Here is a 23,602-nt window from a genome sequence, read left to right on the forward strand (position 1 = left end):
CTACACTCACATTACTAGGTACAGGAGGGATCACACAGACCTACACTCACATTACTAGGTACAGGAGGTATCACACAGACCTACCCTCACATTACTAGGTACAGCAGGTATCACACAGACCTACCCTCACATTACTAGGTACAGGAGAGATCACACAGACCTACCCTCACATTACTAGGTACAGGAGGTATCACACAGACCTACACTCACATTACTAGGTACAGCAGGTATCACACAGACCTACACTCATATTACTAGGTACAGCAGGTATCACACAGACGTACACTCACATTACTAGGTACAGGAGGTATCACACAGACCTACCCTCACATTACTAGGTACAGGAGAGATCACACAGACCTACCCTCACATTACTAGGTCCAGGAGGTATCACACAGACCTACCCTCACATTACTAGGTACAGGAGGTATCACACAAACCTACACTTACATTACTAGGTACAGGAGATATCACACAGACTGTTACGGTTGCCTCCAGGCTGGCTGGAAGTTGGACCGTAGAAAAGGATGCTCCTAGCGCTCACCAAAGGAGCAGCAGCACCGTGGACACTCTATAACTGCTGCGTAGCCACCATAAGTAATGCAGACTCTATGAACCACCGCTGCTGGGCTGGTATCTCGCCGTCTGCTCTGCACCCTGGACCTATGACCAGGCTCCAGTAGGTGAACCTCTTCCTTCTGTAGCAATCCCTGTAGCTAAGGGAGTATGAAGAGCATAGCAATCCCTGTAGTGATTATAAGCTGTCGCCTACAAACATGAGTCAAAGCTGCAAGTTAGAGGGTCAAAAATAGGTCTGATGTGCTGGAGCACACAGCCTCCTTTTTATTGAGGTTACATGCAAACAGGACACTCTCAGGGGGAGGCATAAAATCCCCCATCACACATTTGATATTAGATAGAGAGACACTCCCTTTGACAGGCCACAACATTTACTTCAGCAGATAACATTACACACAATAAAACAATGCAGTCCACCTTATCAATACTAGTCTGATTAGACAATGGGAAAGTTGATCACTAAACCTAATTAGAGCTAATCCCAGCAGACTTGTATTTAGAATAGGTTTCTTGAAGCTGAACAAAATTTAACTCTTAATGGCACACAATGAAACTGAACCAAGTGGGAGAAAGCCAGGGACAAGTCATTTCACAGGTCTGGGGACATAGTCTTAAAGGGGCATTGTTCACCAAAGTCACAATATGTCCCCAGACGGTTCTTAAAGGGCCATACACACCCAATAAAAGTTAATAGGTTTTCAGGGGCACAATCTTCCAGGGGCCATAGTCATGTGGAAGGAGGCTGGCAAATAGGCTTCTCCAAAATCCAGGGAAGCAGGGCAATTTTCCATTTAAAGGGCCAGTTACAAACAGCAGTTTGTAACACAGACCTACCCTCACATTACTAGGTACAGGAGGTATCACACAGACCTACACTCACATTACTAGGTACAGGAGAAATCACACAGACCTACCCTCACATTACTAGGTACAGAAGGTATCACACAGACCTACACTTACATTACTAGGTACAGGAGATATCACACAGACCTACCCTCACATTACTAGGTACAGGAGGTATCACACAGACCTACACTCACATTACTAGGTACAGGAGGTATCACACAGAATTACACTCACATTGCTAGGTACAGGAGGTATCACACAGACTTACACTCACATTACTAGGTACAGCAGGTATCACACAGACCTACCCTCACATTACTAGGTACAGGAGGGATCACACAGACCTACACTCACATTACTAGGTACAGCAGGTATCACACAGACCTACACTCACATTACTAGGTACAGGAGCTATCACACAGACCTACACTCACATTACTATGTACAGGAGGTATCACACAGACCTACCCGCACATTACTAGGTACAGGAGAAATCACACAGACCTACCCTCACATTACTAGGTACAGGAGGTATCACACAGACCTACCCGCACATTACTAGGTACAGGAGAAATCACACAGATCTACCCTCACATTACTAGGTACAGAAGAGATCACACAGACCTACACTCACATTACTAGGTACAGGAGGTATCACACAGACCTACACTCACATTACTAGGTACAGGAGGTATCACACAGACCTACCCTCACATTACTAGGTACAGCAGGTATCACACAGACCTACCCTCACATTACTAGGTACAGGAGAGATCACACAGACCTACCCTCACATTACTAGGTACAGGAGGTATCACACAGACCTACACTCACATTACTAGGTACAGCAGGTATCACACAGACCTACACTCACATTACTAGGTACAGCAGGTATCACACAGACCTACACTCACATTACTAGGTTCAGGAGGAATCACACAGACCTACACTCACATTACTAGGTACAGGAGGGATCACACAGACCTACACTCACATTACTAGGTACAGGAGGTATCACACAGACCTACCCTCACATTACTAGGTACAGCAGGTATCACACAGACCTACCCTCACATTACTAGGTACAGGAGAGATCACACAGACCTACCCTCACATTACTAGGTACAGGAGGTATCACACAGACCTACACTCACATTACTAGGTACAGCAGGTATCACACAGACCTACACTCACATTACTAGGTACAGCAGGTATCACACAGATGTACACTCACATTACTAGGTACAGGAGGTATCACACAGACCTACCCTCACATTACTAGGTACAGGAGAGATCACACAGACCTACCCTCACATTACTAGGTCCAGGAGGTATCACACAGACCTACCCTCACATTACTAGGTACAGGAGGTATCACACAAACCTACACTTACATTACTAGGTACAGGAGATATCACACAGACCTACCCTCACATTACTAGGTACAGGAGGTATCACACAGACCTACACTCACATTACTAGGTACAGGAGAAATCACACAGACCTACCCTCACATTACTAGGTACAGAAGGTATTACACAGACCTACACTTACATTACTAGGTACAGGAGATATCACACAGACCTACCCTCACATTACTAGGTACAGGAGGTATCACACAGACCTACACTCACATTACTAGGTACAGGAGGTATCACACAGACTTACACTCACATTACTAGGTACAGGAGGTATCACACAGACTTACACTCACATTACTAGGTACAGCAGGTATCACACAGACCTACCCTCACATTACTAGGTACAGGAGGGATCACACAGACCTACACTCACATTACTAGGTACAGCAGGTATCACACAGACCTACACTCACATTACTAGGTACAGGAGGTATCACACAGACCTACACTCACATTACTAGGTACAGGAGGTATCACACAGACCTACCCTCACATTACTAGGTACAGGAGAAATCACACAGACCTACCCTCACATTACTAGGTACAGGAGAAATCACACAGATCTACCCTCACATTACTAGGTACAGAAGAGATCACACAGACCTACACTCACATTACTAGGTACAGAAGAGATCACACAGACCTAACCTCACATTACTAGGTACAGGAGGTATCACACAGACCTACACTCACATTACTAGGTACAGGAGAGATCACACAGACCTACACTCACATTACTAGGTACATGAGGTATCACACAGGCCTACCCTCACATTACTAGGTACAGCAGGTATCACACAGACCTACACTCACATTACTAGGTACAGGAGGTATCACACAGACCTACACTCACATTACTAGGTACAGGAGAGATCACACAGACCTACCCTCACATTACTAGGTACAGGAGGTATCACACAGACCTACACTTACATTACTAGGTACAGGAGATATCACACAGACCTACCCTCACATTACTAGGTACAGGAGGTATCACACAGACCTACACTCACATTACTAGGTACAGGAGAAATCACACAGACCTACCCTCACATTACTAGGTACAGAAGGTATCACACAGACCTACACTTACATTACTAGGTACAGGAGATATCACACAGACCTACCCTCACATTACTAGGTACAGGAGGTATCACACAGACCTACACTCACATTACTAGGTACAGGAGGTATCACACAGACTTACACTCACATTACTAGGTACAGGAGGTATCACACAGACTTACACTCACATTACTAGGTACAGCAGGTGTGACGAAACCAATCTCGCCACTGTACATTGGAGGGCCTGTTATAGAACATTCTTTGGGCTGGAGGTACATGGGCTTAAGGATACCCAGAGACTGCATGGAAATATGGAATTTTATATGCTGGACACCCCATGTACTTTCATAACTCTGTCTTATGTCTATGTCACCCTGTATCCATAAATACAGGATGGGTACAGGGTGTGAGTGCCCCTTGTGGGAGCAATTGTGACTCTATAAGCCAAGTGGGCATAAAAGACTTTATAGCTAATAAGAACTGTTCCTATATTCTGTAATAAGATGTATTCTATGTATGTTTCAGATCTGATTGTGTCTCAGGAGTCTGTCTGGGTAAACAGATTGTGTTTTGTGTGATTATGTTAACTAGACTGCCCAACATCAGATTGTCTGAGTACTTAATATGTTAATCTGTTTTACCTGTGAATAGACAATTGTTAGAGGTTTGATGCATTGTTCATATGTTTGCTTTACTGTTAAACCAATGCCCTTTGTAACCTGAAGCCAGGGTGTATAAATCTGTGTGCTGCCTTCAAATAAAGTAGTCATTTTGCTGATATCTGTTGGACCCTCACCATGGAGCTTTGACTCATGCTTGGGGGGAGGGAGAGGGGAAATTTACTGTATGCTGCCTGTGCCTCTGCCCTTTTATGCCAGGGTTATACCGTAACATTGGTGGCAAGCGACGGGATTGATCCTACAGCCAGAAGGACAGCTACAGGAGACACCATTCCGTGGATTTACAAGTTGGGGGCAACGCATGTCCCAGTACAGCGACCCTAAAAGCAACAGAATGGAACCAGCGGTGTTATATGAGGAGGAGGACCTGGATGGCCGGGATGCATTAAGGAAAGGCATCTGGTACCAGGCCCTGGATAATGTACAATACCAGCAGGGTAAGAGTCTCCCCAGTGAAGAGCAGCAGTTGCAGAAGCAAGTGGCCCTGCGGATGCCCTTCCTGGGAGAGCAGCCCCTGGAGGAATGGGTGAAGGAACTAGAGCACCGGGTATGGCAGGAGCTATGGCTGGAGGATGCCTACCAGGCGCTCTGGTGGTATATGGCACAGTATATACCCTGGACAGCCGAGCATGACAAACCAGAGGGAGAGGAGTTTGATGGTCCTGGCTTGTTATGGGAGTCCTTTGCAGAGCCTGACTTTGGGAGCCCTGCGCAGACCAGACTTCAGGACATTTTCTATGAGAGGGAGGCTAGGCATGACTGGGCTGACCCCCATGAAGTAGAGCCAGACCTGGCTCACTTAGCAGCCCTGGAGTGGGAACTGGAGCAGGACTACCGAGATCTCTTCCACTCCATTGGGAAGGCTCAGCAGGACAGCAAGGTGAAAGACCCAGATCCAGACCCATTCAGCTGGGAAGATATTGTGGAGATTTACTGGGAAGGACCCCAGGTGGCCGGTGGAGATGGGACCGAGGTCTCTCCACCGGTCCTGCAGGGAATTGGGAGCCCAGACTCCATTCCCCAGTGGCAGGCTGAGTTACAGGGGGCAGAGACAGTTGGTCCTGTCCCCCAGCAGCAGAGGAATATGCAGGGAATTGGGAGCCCAGACTCCATTCCCCAGCGGCAGGCTGAGTTACAGGGGGCAGAGACAGTTGGTCCTGTCCCCCAGCAGCAGAGGGATATGCAGGGAATTGGGAGCCCAGACTCCATTCCCCAGCGGCAGGCTGAGTTACAGGGGGCAGAGACAGTTGGTCCTGTCCCCCAGCAGCAGAGGAATATGCAGGGAATTGGGAGCCCAGACTCCATTCCCCAGCGGCAGGCTGAGTTACAGGGGGCAGAGACAGTTGGTCCTGTCCCCCATCAGCAGAGTAAGATGCAGTGGATTGGGAGCCCAGTCTCCATTCCCCAGTGGCTGGAAGTATGTATGGGAGAGGAGCTTGTTACCCCCTCTCCCCAGAGGCAGCTTAACGCACCAGGGGGAGACAGTAAGCCCCACAACCGTGCAGATGGCACCGTGGTCTCTGCACTTACAGCACAGGGGGTAGGGACAGTTGGTCCTGTCCCCCAGCAACAGGGCTGTTTAGCCAAAGGGGAGACGATTGGTCTCCCCCTCCAGCAGCACAGCTATGTATCCAAAGGGGAGACAGTCAGTCTCCCCCTCCAGCAACAAGGCTCCCACCAGGCTACTTCCATGGTAGTGCTGGCACCTGGGCAGAGTACAGCTGGTCTCTGCCCATCTCGCAACCCACCAATTCAGCGTACCAGTCCCCCACACAGCTGTGGTGAGGCACCTGGACATGGACAAGTTTTCAGGTGTAGTAACCATTTATTGTGGGTGGGCTGTACTACTAATTGTGTTTTATGGGTGGGTTGCTGGACTAACCAGGGCACTGACCGACAGGAGGTCAGATACCCTGTTAGTCTGTTTGGAAAAGGGGAGAGATGTGACAAAACCAATCTCGCCACTGTACATTGGAGGGCCTGTTATAGAACATTCTTTGGGCTGGAGGTACATGGGCTTAAGGATACCCAGAGACTGCATGGAAATATGGAATTTTATATGCTGGACACCCCATGTACTTTCATAACTCTGTCTTATGTCTATGTCACCCTGTATCCATAAATACAGGATGGGTACAGGGTGTGAGTGCACCTTTTGGGAGCAATTGTGACTCTATAAACCAAGTGGGCATAAAAGACTTTATAGCTAATAAGAACTGTTCCTATATTCTGTAATAAGATGTATTCTATGTATGTTTCAGATCTGATTGTGTCTCAGGAGTCTGTCTAGGTAAACTGATTGTGTTTTGTGTGATTATGTTAACTAGACTGCCCAACATCAGATTGTCTGAGTACTTAATATGTTAATCTGTTTTACCTGTGAATAGACAATTCTTAGAGGTTTGATGCATTGTTCATATGTTTGCTTTACTGTTAAACCAATGCCCTCTGTAACCTGAAGCCAGGGTGTATAAATCTGTGTGCTGTCTTCAAATAAAGTAGTCATTTTGCTGTTATATGTTGGACCCTCACCATGGAGCTTTGACTCATGCTTGGGGGGAGGGAGAGGGGAAATTTACTGTATGCTGCCTGTGCCTCTGCCCTTTTATGCCAGGGTTATACCGTAACAGCAGGTATCACACAGACCTACCCTCACATTACTAGGTACAGGAGGGATCACACAGACCTACACTCACATTACTAGGTACAGCAGGTATCACACAGACCTACACTCACATTACTAGGTACAGGAGGTATCACACAGACCTACACTCACATTACTAGGTACAGGAGGTATCACACAGACCTAACCTCACATTACTAGGTACAGGAGAAATCACACAGACCTAACCTCACATTACTAGGTACAGGAGGTATCACACAGACCTACACTCGCATTACTAGGTACAGGAGGTATCACACAGACCTAACCTCACATTACTAGGTACAGAAGAAATCACACAGACCTAACCTCACATTACTAGGTACAGGAGGTATCACACAGACCTAACCTCACATTACTAGGTACAGGAGAAATCACACAGACCTAACCTCACATTACTAGGTACAGGAGGTATCACACAGACCTAACCTCACATTACTAGGTACAGGAGAAATCACACAGACCTAACCTCACATTACTAGGTACAGGAGGGATCACACAGACCTACACTCACATTACTAGGTACAGGAGGGATCACACAGACCTACCCTCACATTACTAGGTACAGGAGAAATCACACAGACCTAACCTCACATTACTAGGTACAGGAGGTATCACACAGACCTACACTCACATTACTAAGTACAGGAGGTATCACACAGACCTACCCTCACATTACTAGGTACAGCAGGTATCACACAGACCTACACTCACATTACTAGGTACAGGAGGGATCACACAGACCTACACTCACATTACTAGGTACAGGAGGTATCACACAGACCTACCCTCACATTACTAGGTACAGGAGGTATCACACAGACCTACACTCACATTACTAGGTACAGGAGAGATCACACAGACCTACACTCACATTACTAGGTACAGGAGAGATCACACAGACCTACACTCACATTACTAGGTACAGGAGGGATCATACAGACCTACCCTCACATTACTAGGTACAGGAGGTATCACACAGACCTACCCTCACATTACTAGGTACAGGAGGTATCACACAGACCTACACTCACATTACTAGGTACAGGAGGTATCACACAGACCTACAGTCACATTACTAGGTACAGGAGGGATCACACAGACCTACACTCACATTACTAGGTACAGGAGGTATCACACAGACCTACACTCACATTACTAGGCACAGGAGGGATCACACAGACCTACACTCACATTACTAGGTACAGGAGGTATCACACAGACCTACCCTCACATTACTAGGTACAGCAGGTATCACACAGACCTACACTCACATTACTAGGTACAGGAGGGATCACACAGACCTACCCTCACATTACTAGGTACAGGAGGTATCACACAGACCTACCCTCACATTACTAGGTACAGGAGGTATCACACAGACCTACACTCACATTACTAGGTACAGGAGAGATCACACAGACCTACACTCACATTACTAGGTACAGGAGAGATCCCACAGACCTACACTCACATTACTAGGTACAGGAGGGATCATACAGACCTACCCTCACATTACTAGGTACAGGAGGTATCACACAGACCTACCCTCACATTACTAGGTACAGGAGGTATCACACAGACCTACACTCACATTACTAGGTACAGGAGGTATCACACAGACCTACACTCACATTACTAGGTACAGGAGGGATCACACAGACCTACACTCACATTACTAGGTACAGGAGGTATCACACAGACCTACACTCACATTACTAGGTACAGGAGGTATCACACAGACCTACCCTCAAATTACTAGGTACAGCAGGTGTGACAGACCCTTCTGTCAGGACTGAAGGAGTTAATTGTGTTTAGCTAAGAAACTAATTTCTAAAGACAGAGTTGCTGGCTCCAACTATAATCTAATTAGTGCTAAGCATTCTATTGTTTGATCACCTCCAGAGAGAAAACGCCTAAGTGATAAGAAGAGCCAAGAGTGTCTTGTGGTTGAAGTGTTTAAGTAATATAATTCTATTGTATCATGTCAAAAGGGCGCTTTTCCCTTTTATCTAATGTACAACATTCTTTCAACCCCCATCTGGGGGGGTCAGACCTGCATAAATACTAGGCATAGCCTTTTAATAAATATCATTCTGTTTAAACCTGAAAACTGGCTGGGTTGTGAATTGCTGATTCCCTATGCAGGACGTTGTTCATCTGGTGTTAACCCTTGGTACACTGTTGGTACCGTAAAATTGGTGGCAAGCAACGGAATGAACCTTATCGCCCAGAAGAGCAACTACACAAGCCAGTAACCTCAGGAAGAGGGGGATTATTACAATACTGACAAAGATGGAAAGAGTACCAGGGACAGAAGGAACCAATGGGCCCAGCATAGCAGACAGAACCCCCGCAGAAGCAAGCTTTGATCGGGCGGTTAAAATAAGACTGGCACATTATGGCCCCAACCCATCTGCGGAAATTATCGACTGGGTCATAGCAGCTGTGGAGGCCAACCTACTTCGCCAAAGCGGCGCTGCAGCAGCCCAAGTCACAGCAACCCCAGTGGAAAAGGGAAAAGTAAATTTTGCAGCTTTTAAAAACTTCCTGGAAACAGAAGGAGAGATTGATGGGTACCTTGCGGATTTTGAGAGGCAATGTGCACTACACAAGGTACCCGCAGAGGACTGGGTCACGATATTATCCGGAAAATTATCCGGCCGGGCCAGTGAGGCTTTTCGGGCCATTCCAGATGAGGAAGTCGGGGATTATAATACTGTAAAAGAGGCTCTGCTCTCCAGGTATGCGGTTACACCGGAGGCATACCGGAGGCGGTTCAGAGACACTGTTAAATTAACTGGAGATTCCTACCTTGAGTGGGCATGTAAGGTGCACCGCACAGCAGCTCACTGGATAGCGGGTGTGACAGACCCTTCTGTCAGGACTGAAGGAGTTAATTGTGTTTAGCTAAGAAACTAATTTCTAAAGACAGAGTTGCTGGCTCCAGCTATAATCTAATTAGTGCTAAGCATTCTATTGTTTGATCACCTCCAGAGAGAAAACGCCTAAGTGATAAGAAGGGCCAAGAGTGTCTTGTGGTTGAAGTGTTTAAGTAATATAATTCTATTGTATCATGTCAAAGGGCTTGTTCCCTCCATGTAATGTACAACAGCCTTTCAACCCCCATCTGGGGGGGGTCAGACCTGCATAAATACTAGGCATAGCCTTTTAATAAATGTCATTCTGTTTTAAACCTGAAAACTGGCTGGGTTGTGAATTGCTGATTCCCTATGCAGGACATTGTTCATCTGATATTAACCTTGGTACACTGTTGGTGCCGTAACAATTGGTGGCAAGCGACGGAATGAACCTTATCGCCCAGAAGAGCAACTACACAAGCCAGTAACCTCAGGAAGAGGGGGATTATTACAATACTGACTAAGATGGAAAGAGTACCAGGGACAGAAGGAACCAATGGGCCCAGCATATCAGACAGAACCCCTGAAGAAGCAAGCTTTGATCGGGCGGTTAAAATAAGATTGGCATATTATGGCCCCAACCCATCTGCGGAAATTATCGACCGGGTCATAGCAGCTGTGGAGGCCAACCTACTTCGCCAAAGCAGCGCTGCAGCAGCCCAAGTGGAAAAGAGAAAAGTAAATTTTGCAGCTTTTAAAAACTTCCTGGAAACAGAAGGAGAGATTGATGGGTTCCTTGCGGATTTTGAGAGGCAATGTGCACTACACAAGGTACCCGCAGAGGACTGGGTCACGATATTATCCGGAAAATTATCCGGCCGGGCCAGTGAGGCTTTTCGGGCCATTCCAGATGAGGAGGTTGGGGATTATAATACTGTGAAAGAGGCTCTGCTCTCCAGGTATGCGGTTACACCGGAGGCATACCGGAGGCGGTTCAGAGACACTGTTAAATTAGCTGGTGATTCCTACGTTGAGTGGGCATGTAAGGTGCACCGCACAGCAGCTCACTGGATAGCGGGGTGCCAAGCCGTATCTGGGGAAGAGGTGCTGCAGCTATTCCTGTTGGAACATTGCTTTGACAAGTTATCAGCAGGAGTTAGAGAGTGGGTTCGGGACCGTAAACCCTCCACCCTGCATGAAGCTGCTCGCCTGGCAGATGAGTATATGGATGCCCGCAAACTGGACACTGCTACCACTAAGCCCCCTGCTAGAGTGGAGTACAGACCCCCAGTCACCCCAGCAGCTGCCAGTTACCAACCCCCGGCGCACCGCTATACCACACGGCCTCCGGCCACGAACTACCCTCAGAGAGCCCGGTTCAATTCACGGGGCTACTCACAGCCTATTTGGTGCTTTGGATGTAAGCAACTAGGGCACAAAAGACCAGAGTGTCCCCTAAATGCAGCGAACCAAGCACAGTCCTGGAGAAGACCCGCCGGCGGAATCCCACATAACTCTCAGCCTGCGGCCCGCTACGTAGAGGCGCAAGAATGCTGGGGGCATCCTACATGAAGCAGACCCCGTGCAAGCTGCCCACCGGAATAACCGGCAACTGGTTAAAGTGAATGGGAAGAAGGTCAGTGGTCTACGGGATACTGGTGCTACCATGACCTTGCTTCAAAAGAACTTGGTGTCTGAGAAACAGTACACTGGAGACACTGTGGCTGTGAGGGTAGCAGGGGGCGATGTGTTCAGCCTACCTGTTGCCAGGGTACATTTGGATTGGGGAGTGGGCGCTAGACCTGTGAATGTGGGGGTCAAGAAGGACTTACCTGCTGATGTTCTTCTTGGAAATGACTTGGCTCCCCTTGTTTCTGCCTATGCTCCCATGGGTCCCGCTGATGTTAACCCTGTGACTACCCGTGCAGCAGAGACTGACCCCCCTGCTGCTAAGCCCCAGGACGCAGAGCTCAGTAAATCTCTATCCGCTATTGATACGTGGAAGTCCCGTTACAATGCGCTGATGAAGGAGAAGAGGAGCGCAGAGGAAAAAGCACGTTTAGAACGTGAATCTCTGCTAGACAAGCTGCACCGACAGACTGCAGAAAACACCAGCTTGAGAGTGGGACATGAAACATTAAAGACAAACTTAGCGACACTTGAGGAGAAGCTGACGCTGGCTCATAGTGAGGTGCAGCAACTCAAGGGCACCCTATGTCAGTATGAAGGGATTGTGGATACCTATAAAAGAGCAGGTACAGAAAACTCGTAAAGAAGCTGATGGGATTTTGAAGGACTGTTTAGCCCTAGTCTGGGCACTGAGGAAGTTGAACCCTTCTTTGTATGGACAGGAATTCTCTCTCATAACGGGAATACAGATGGATTGTCCTGGCAAACTGACATGCCTACCACCTCCTAGTCCGGTCATCCCCAGGTTGACCCGCCAAAGGGTCAAGCCGGGTCTGCCGGAGTGTTCCACAAGGGGGGAGATATGTGACAGACCCTTCTGTCAGGACTGAAGGAGTTAATTGTGTTTAGCTAAGAAACTAATTTCTAAAGACAGAGTTGCTGGCTCCAGCTATAATCTAATTAGTGCTAAGCATTCTATTGTTTGATCACCTCCAGAGAGAAAACGCCTAAGTGATAAGAAGGGCCAAGAGTGTCTTGTGGTTGAAGTGTTTAAGTAATATAATTCTATTGTATCATGTCAAAGGGCTTGTTCCCTCCATGTAATGTACAACAGCCTTTCAACCCCCATCTGGGGGGGGTCAGACCTGCATAAATACTAGGCATAGCCTTTTAATAAATGTCATTCTGTTTTAAACCTGAAAACTGGCTGGGTTGTGAATTGCTGATTCCCTATGCAGGACATTGTTCATCTGATATTAACCTTGGTACACTGTTGGTACCGTAACAGCGGGGTGCCAAGCCGTGTCTGGGGAAGAGGTGCTGCAGCTATTCCTGTTGGAACATTGCTTCGACAAGTTACCCGCAGGAGTTCGAGAGTGGGTTCGGGACCGTAAACCCTCCACCCTGCATGAAGTGGCTCGCTTGGCAGATGAGTATACGGATGCCCGCAAACTGGACACTTCTACCACTAAGCCCCCTGCTAGAGTGGAGTACAGACCCCCAGTCACCCCAGCAGCTGCCAGTTACCAACCCCCGGCGCACCGCTATACCACACGGCCTCTGGCCACGAACTACCCTCAGAGAGCCCGGTTCAATTCGCTGGGCTACTCAGAACTGATTCAGTTCTTTGGATGTAAGCAACTAGGGCACAAAAGACCAGAGTGTCCCCTAAATGCAGCGAACCAAGCACAGTCCTGGAGAAGACCTGCCGGCGGAATCACACGTAACCCTCAGCCTGCGGCCCGCTACGTAGAGGCGCAAGAATGCTGGGGCATCCTACATGAGGCAGACCTTGTGCAAGCTGCCCACCGGAATAACCGGCAACTGGTTAAAGTGAATGGGAAGGAGGTCAGTGGTTTACGGGATACTGGTGCTACCATGACCTTGCTTCGAAAGAACTTGGTGTCTGAGAAACAGCACACTGGAGACACTGTGGCTGTGAGGGTAGCAGGGGGCACTGAGTTCCGCCTACCTGTTGCCAGGGTACATTTGGATTGGGGAGTGGGCGCTAGACCTGTTAATGTGGGGGTCATAAAGGATTTACCAGCTGATGTTCTCCTTGGAAATACCTTGGCCCCCCTTGTTTCTGCCTACGCTCCTATGGGTCCCGCGGATGTTAACCCTGTGACTATCCGTGCCCAGATCTGTGCAGCAGAGACTGACCCCCCTGCTGCTAAGCCCCAGGACGCTGAGCTCAGTAAATCTCTGTCCGCTATTGATACGTGGAAGTCCCGTTACAATGCGCTGATGAAGGAGAAGAGGAGCGCAGAGGAAAAAGCACGTTTAGAACAGGAATCTCTGCTAGACAGGCTGCACCGACAGACTGCAGACAACACCAGCTTGAAAGTGGAACATGAAACATTAAAGACAAACTTAGTGACACTTGAGGAGAAGCTGACGCTGGCTCATAGTGAGGTGCAGCAACTCAAGGGCACCCTATGTCAGTATGAAGGGATTGTGGATACCTATAAAGAGCAGGTACAGAAAACTTGTAAAGAAGCTGATGGGATTTTGAAGGACTGTTTAGCCCTAGTCTAGGCACTGAGGAAGTTGAACCCTTGTTTGTATGGACAGGAATTCTCTCTCATAACGGAAATACAGATGGATTGTTCTGACAAACTGACATGCCTACCACCTCCTAGTCCGGTCATCCCCAGGTTGACCCGCCAAAGGGTCAAGCCGGGTCTGCCGGAGTGTTCCACAAGGAGGGAGCTATGTGACAGACCCTTCTGTCAGGACTGAAGGAGTTAATTGTGTTTAGCTAAGAAACTAATTTCTAAAGACAGAGTTGCTGGCTCCAGCTATAATCTTATTAGTGCTAAGCATTCTATTGTTTGATCACCTCCAGAGAGAAAACGCCTAAGTGATAAGAAGAGCCAAGAGTGTCTTGTGGTTGAAGTGTTTAAGTAATATAATTCTATTGTATCATGTCAAAAGGGCGCTTTTCCCTTTTATCTAATGTACAACATTCTTTCAACCCCCATCTGGGGGGGTCAGACCTGCATAAATACTAGGCATAGCCTTTTAATAAATATCACTCTGTTTAAACCTGAAAACTGGCTGGGTTGTGAATTGCTGATTCCCTATGCAGGACGTTGTTCATCTGGTGTTAACCCTTGGTACACTGTTGGTACCGTAACAGCAGGTATCACACAGACCTACACTCTCATTACTAGGTACAGGAGGTATCACACAGACCTACCCTCACATTACTAAGTACAGCAGGTATCACACAGACCTACACTCACATTACTAGGTACAGGAGGTATCACACAGACCTACCCTCACATTACTAGGTACAGGAGGTATCACACAGACCTACACTCACATTACTAGGTACAGGAGGGATCACACAGACCTACACTCACATTACTAGGTACAGGAGGTATCACACAGACCTACCCTCACATTACTAGGTACAGCAGGTATCACACAGACCTACCCTCACATTACTAGGTACAGGATAGATCACACAGACCTACCCTCACATTACTAGGTACAGGAGGTATCACACAGACCTACACTCACATTACTAGGTACAGCAGGTATCACACAGACCTACACTCACATTATTAGGTACAGCAGGTATCACACAGACGTACACTCACATTACTAGGTACAGGAGGTATCACACAGACCTACCCTCACATTACTAGGTACAGCAGGTATCACACAGACCTACACTCACATTATTAGGTACAGCAGGTATCACACAGACGTACACTCACATTACTAGGTACAGGAGGTATCACACAGACCTACCCTCACATTACTAGGTACAGGAGGGATCACACAGACCTACACTCACATTACTAGGTACAGGAGGAATCACACAGACCTACACTCACATTACTAGGTACAGGAGGGATCACACAGACCTACACTCACATTACTAGGTACAGGAGGTATCACACAGACCTACTCTCACATTACTAGGTACAGCAGGTATCACACAGACCTACCCTCACATTACTAGGTACAGGAGAGATCACACAGACCTACCCTCACATTACTAGGTACAGGAGGTATCACACAGACCTACACTCACATTACTAGGTACAGCAGGTATCACACAGACCTACACTCACATTACTAGGTACAGCAGGTATCACACAGACGTACACTCACATTACTAGGTACAGGAGGTATCACACAGACCTACCCTCACATTACTAGGTACAGGAGAGATCACACAGACCTACCCTCACATTACTAGGTACAGGAGGTATCACACAGACCTACACTCACATTACTAGGTACAGGAGAAATCACACAGACCTACCCTCACATTACTAGGTACAGAAGGTATCACACAGACCTACACTTACATTACTAGGTACAGGAGATATCACACAGACGTACCCTCACATTACTAGATACAGGAGGTATCACACAGACCTACACTCACATTACTAGGTACAGGAGGTATCACACAGACTTACACTCACATTACTAGGTACAGGAGGTATCACACAGACTTACACTCACATTACTAGGTACAGCAGGTATAACACAGACCTACCCTCACATTACTAGGTACAGGAGGGATCACACAGACCTACACTCACATTACTAGGTACAGCAGGTATCACACAGACCTACACTCACATTACTAGGTACAGGAGGTATCACACAGACCTACACTCACATTACTAGGTACAGGAGGTATCACACAGACCTACCCTCACATTACTAGGTACAGGAGAAATCACACAGACCTACCCTCACATTACTAGGTACAGGAGAAATCACACAGATCTACCCTCACATTACTAGGTACAGAAGAGATCACACAGACCTACACTCACATTACTAGGTACAGGAGAGATCACACAGACCTACACTCACATTACTAGGTACAGCAGGTATCACACAGACCTACCCTCACATTACTAGGTACAGGAGGTATCACACAGACCTGCACTCACATTACTAGGTACAGGAGGTATCACACAGACCTACCCTCACATTACTAGGTACAGGAGAGATCACACAGACCTACCCTCACATTACTAGGTACAGGAGAGATCACACAGACCTACACTCACATTACTAGGTACAGGAGGGATCATACAGACCTACAGTCACATTACTAGGTACAGGAGGTATCACACAGACCTACCCTCACATTACTAGGTACAGGAGGTATCACACAGACCTACCCTCACATTACTAGGTACAGGAGAGATCACACAGACCTACCCTCACATTACTAGGTACAGGAGGTATCACACAGACCTACCCTCACATTACTAGGTACAGGAGGTATCACACAAACCTACACTTACATTACTAGGTACAGGAGATATCACACAGACCTACCCTCACATTACTAGGTACAGGAGGTATCACACAGACCTACACTCACATTACTAGGTACAGGAGAAATCACACAGACCTACCCTCACATTACTAGGTACAGAAGGTATCACACAGACCTACACTTACATTACTAGGTACAGGAGATATCACACAGACCTACCCTCACATTACTAGGTACAGGAGGTATCACACAGACCTACACTCGCATTACTAGGCACAGGAGGGATCACACAGACCTACACTCACATTACTAGGTACAGGAGGTATCACACAGACCTACCCTCACATTACTAGGTACAGCAGGTATCACACAGACCTACACTCACATTACTAGGTACAGGAGGGATCACACAGACCTACACTCACATTACTAGGTACAGTAGGTATCACACAGACCTACCCTCACATTACTAGGTACAGGAGAGATCACACAGACCTACACTCACATTACTAGGTACAGGAGAGATCACACAGACCTACACTCACATTACTAGGTACAGGAGGGATCATACAGACCTACCCTCACATTACTAGGTACAGGAGGTATCACACAGACCTACGCTCACATTACTAGGTACAGGAGGTATCACACAGACCTACACTCACATTACTAGGTACAGGAGGTATCACACAGACCTACACTCACATTACTAGGTACAGGAGGGATCACACAGACCTACACTCACATTACTAGGTACAGGAGGTATCACACAGACCTACACTCACATTATTAGGTACAGGAGGTATCACACAGACCTACCCTCACATTACTAGGTACAGCAGGTATCACACAGACCTACACTCTCATTACTAGGTACAAGAGGTATCACACAGACCTACCCTCACATTACTAAGTACAGCAGGTATCACACAGACCTACACTCACATTACTAGGTACAGGAGGTATCACACAGACCTACACTCACATTACTAGGTACAGGAGGTATCACACAGACCTACACTCACATTACTAGGTACAGCAGGTATCACACAGACCTACACTCACATTACTAGGTACAGCAGGTATCACACAGACCTACACTCACATTACTAGGTACAGCAGGTATCACACAGACCTACCCTCACATTACTAGAGACCGGAGGTATCACACAGACCTACACTCACATTACTAGGTACAGGAGGAATCACACAGACCTACACTCACATTACTAGGTACAGGAGGTATCACACAGACCTACACTCACATTACTAGGTACAGGAGATATCACACAGACCTACACTCACATTACTAGGTACAGGAGGTATCACACAAACCTACCCTCACATTACTAGGTACAGGAGGGATCACACAGACCTACCCTCACATTACTAGGTACAGGAGGTATTACACAGACCTACACTCACATTACTAGGTACAGGAGGTATCACACAGACCTACACTCACATTACTAGGTACAGAAAGTATCACACAGACCTACACTCACATTACTAGGTACAGGAGGTATCACACTGACCTACACTCACATTACTAGGTACAGCAGGTATCACACAGACCTACCCTCACATTACTAGGTACAGGAGGTATCACACAGACCTACACTCACATTACTAGGTACAGGAGGTATCACACAGACCTACCCTCACATTACTAGGTACAGGAGAAATCACACAGACCTACCCTCACATTACTAGGTACAGGAGAAATCACACAGATCTACCCTCACATTACTAGGTACAGAAGAGATCACACAGACCTACACTCACATTACTAGGTACAGGAGAGATCACACAGACCTACACTCACATTACTAGGTACAGCAGGTATCACACAGACCTACCCTCACATTACTAGGTACAGGAGGTATCACACAGACCTGCACTCACATTACTAGGTACAGGAGGTATCACACAGACCTACCCTCACATTACTAGGTACAGGAGAGACCACACAGACCTACCCTCACATTACTAGGTACAGGAGAGATCACACAGACCTACACTCACATTACTAGGTACAGGAGGGATCATACAGACCTACACTCACATTACTAGGTACAGGAGATATCACACAGACCTACACTCACATTACTAGGTACAGGAGGTATCACACAAACCTACACTTACATTACTAGGTACAGGAGATATCACACAGACCTACCCTCACATTACTAGGTACAGGAGGTATCACACAGACCTACACTCACATTACTAGGTACAGGAGAAATCACACAGACCTACCCTCACATTACTAGGTACAGAAGGTATCACACAGACCTACACTTACATTACTAGGTACAGGAGATATCACACAGACCTACCCTCACATTACTAGGTACAGGAGGTATCACACAGACCTACACTCGCATTACTAGGCACAGGAGGGATCACACAGACCTACACTCACATTACTAGGTACAGGAGGTATCACACAGACCTACCCTCACATTACTAGGTACAGCAGGTATCACACAGACCTACACTCACATTACTAGGTACAGGAGGGATCACACAGACCTACACTCACATTACTAGGTACAGGAGGTATCACACAGACCTACACTCACATTACTAGGTACAGGAGAGATCACACAGACCTACACTCACATTACTAGGTACAGGAGAGATCACACAGACCTACACTCACATTACTAGGTACAGGAGGGATCATACAGACCTACCCTCACATTACTAGGTACAGGAGGTATCACACAGACCTACGCTCACATTACTAGGTACAGGAGGTATCACACAGAACTACACTCACATTACTAGGTACAGGAGGTATCACACAGACCTACACTCACATTACTAGGTACAGGAGGGATCACACAGACCTACACTCACATTACTAGGTACAGGAGGTATCACACAGACCTACACTCACATTATTAGGTACAGGAGGTATCACACAGACCTACCCTCACATTACTAGGTACAGCAGGTATCACACAGACCTACACTCTCATTACTAGGTACAAGAGGTATCACACAGACCTACCCTCACATTACTAAGTACAGCAGGTATCACACAGACCTACACTCACATTACTAGGTACAGGAGGTATCACACAGACCTACCCTCACATTACTAGGTACAGGAGGTATCACACAGACCTACACTCACATTACTAGGTACAGGAGGTATCACACAGACCTACACTCACATTACTAGGTACAGGAGGTATCACACAGACCTACACTCACATTACTAGGTACAGCAGGTATCACACAGACCTACACTCACATTACTAGGTACAGCAGGTATCACACAGACCTACCCTCACATTACTAGAGACAGGAGGTATCACACAGACCTACACTCACATTACTAGGTACAGGAGGAATCACACAGACCTACACTCACATTACTAGGTACAGGAGGTATCACACAGACCTACACTCACATTACTAGGTACAGGAGATATCACACAGACCTACACTCACATTACTAGGTACAGGAGGTATCACACAAACCTACCCTCACATTACTAGGTACAGGAGGGATCACACAGACCTACCCTCACATTACTAGGTACAGGAGGTATTACACAGACCTACACTCACATTGCTAGGTACAGGAGGTATCACACAGACCTACGCTCACATTACTAGGTACAGAAAGTATCACACAGACCTACACTCACATTACTAGGTACAGGAGGTATCACACTGACCTACACTCACATTACTAGGTACAGCAGGTATCACACAGACCTACCCTCACATTACTAGGTACAGCAGGTATCACACAGACCTACCCTCACATTACTAGGTACAGGAGAGATCACACAGACCTACACTCACATTACTAGGTACAGCAGGTATCACACAGATCTACAGTCACATTACTAGGTACAGCAGGTATCACACAGACCTACCCTCACATTACTAGGTACAGCAGGTATCACACAGACCTACCCTCACATTACTAGGTACAGCAGGGATCACACAGACCTACCCTCACATTACTAGGTACAGGAGGTATCACACAGACCTACACTCACATTACTAGGTACAGGAGGTATCACAAAGACCTACACTCACATTACTAGGTACAGCAGGTATCACACAGACTTACACTCACATTACTAGGTACAGGAGATATCACACAGGCCTACACTCACATTACTAGGTACAGGAGGTATCACACAGACCTACTGTTACGGTACCAACAGTGTACCAAGGGTTAATACCAGATGAACAATGTCCTGCATAGGGAATCAGCAATTCACAACCCAGCCAGTTTCAGGTTTAAAACAGAATGTCATTTATTAAAGGCTAGATGCCTAGTATTTATACAGGTTTGACCCCAGATGGGGGGGTTGAAAGACTCTTGTACATTTAGATAAAAAGGGGAAGACGCCCTTTTATGAAACAGTAGAATTACATTACTTAAATACTTTACTTAGGCAGATAACAACTTAAACACATTTGGCTTGTCTTATCACCTAGCGTCTGCTCTCTGAGGGTGATTAAACAATGGCCTGTTTATTACTTAAATGTAATTATAGCACACAATAGCTGAGGCCAGAAAACCTGTCTTTAGAAATTAGATTCTTAGCTAAACACAATTAACTCCTTCAGTCCTGACAGAAGGGTCTGTCACACCTACACTCACATTACTAGGTACAGGAGGTATCACACAGACCTACACTCACATTACTAGGTACAGCAGGTGTCACACAGACCTACCCTCACATTACTAGGTACAGCAGGTATCACACAGACCTACACTCACATTACTAGGTACAGGAGGTATCACACAGACCTACACTCACATTACTAGTTACAGGAGGTATCACACAGACCTACACTCACATTACTAGGTACAGCAGGTGTCACACAGACCTACACTCACATTACTAGGTACAGCAGGTATCACACAGACCTACACTCACATTACTAGGTACAGGAGGTATCACACAGACCTACACTCACATTACTAGGTACAGCAGGGATCACACAGACCTACCCTCACATTACTAGGTACAGGAGGTATCACACAGACCTACACTCACATTACTAGGTACAGGAGGTATCACAAAGACCTACACTCACATTACTAGGTACAGCAGGTATCACACAGACTTACACTCACATTACTAGGTACAGGAGATATCACACAGGCCTACACTCACATTACTAGGTACAGGAGGTATCACACAGACCTACACTCACATTACTAGGTACAGGAGGTATCACACAGACCTACACTCACATTACTAGGTACAGCAGGTATCACACAGACCTACACTCACATTACTAGGTACAGCAGGTATCACACAGACCTACACTCACATTATTAGGTACGGCAGGTATCACACAGACCTACACTCACATTACTAGGTACAGCAGGTATCACACAGACCTACACTCACATTACTAGGTACAGCAGGTATCACACAGACCTACACTCACATTACTAGTTACAGGAGGTATCACACAGACTTACACTCACATTACTAGGTACAGCAGGTATCACACAGACTTACACTCACATTACTAGGTACAGGAGATATCACACAGGCCTACACTCACATTACTAGGTACAGGAGGTATCACACAGTCCTACACTCACATTACTAGGTACAGGAGGTATCACACAGACCTACACTCACATTACTAGGTACAGCAGGTATCACACAGACCTACACTCACATTACTAGGTACAGCAGGTATCACACAGACCTACACTCACATTACTGGGTACAGGAGAGATCACACAGACCTACACTCACATTACTAGGTACAGGAGGTATCACACAGACCTACACTCTCATTACTAGTTACAGGAGGTATCACACAGACTTACACTCACATTACTAGGTACAGCAGGTATCACACAGGCCTACACTCACATTACTAGGTACAGGAGGTATCACACAGACCTACACTCACATTACTAGGTACAGGAGGTATCACACAGACCTACACTCACATTACTAGGTACAGCAGGTATCACACAGACCTACACTCACATTACTAGGTACAGCAGGTATCACACAGACCTACACTCACATTACTAGGTACAGCAGGTATCACACAGACCTACACTCACATTATTAGGTACAGCAGGTATCACACAGACCTACACTCACATTACTAGGTACAGCAGGTATCACACAGGCCTACACTCACATTACTAGGTACAGGAGGTATCACACAGACCTACACTCACATTACTAGTTACAGGAGGTATCACACAGACCTACACTCACATTACTAGGTGCAGGAGAGATCACACAGACCTAAACTCACATTACTGGGTACAGGAGGTATCACACAGACCTACACTCACATTACTAGGTACAGCATGTATCACACAGACCTACACTCAAATTACTAGGTACAGCAGGTATCACACAGACCTACACTCACATTACTAGTTACAGGAGGTATCACACAGACTTACACTCACATTACTAGGTACAGCAGGTATCACACAGACTTACACTCACATTACTAGGTACAGCAGGTATCACACAGACCTACACTCACATTACTAGGTACAGGAGAGATCACACAGTCCTACACTCACATTACTAGGTACAGCAGGTATCACACAGACCTACACT

General features: G+C 46.7%; 1 protein-coding gene across 1 annotated transcript in view; it reads right to left on the reverse strand.

The window, feature by feature from the left end:
* LOC128644409 (acid-sensing ion channel 1-like) overlaps positions 1 to 23,602 on the reverse strand; it is a gene marked incomplete at both ends in the record, with an annotated part of 273,946 nt that overhangs the window by 249,733 nt on the left and 611 nt on the right. The gene's annotated exons all lie outside the window — the stretch shown is intronic.

Source organism: Bombina bombina, unplaced genomic scaffold (genome assembly GCF_027579735.1).
Source record: "Bombina bombina isolate aBomBom1 unplaced genomic scaffold, aBomBom1.pri scaffold_589, whole genome shotgun sequence".
In the NCBI taxonomy this organism is placed as follows: Eukaryota; Metazoa; Chordata; class Amphibia; order Anura; family Bombinatoridae; genus Bombina; species Bombina bombina.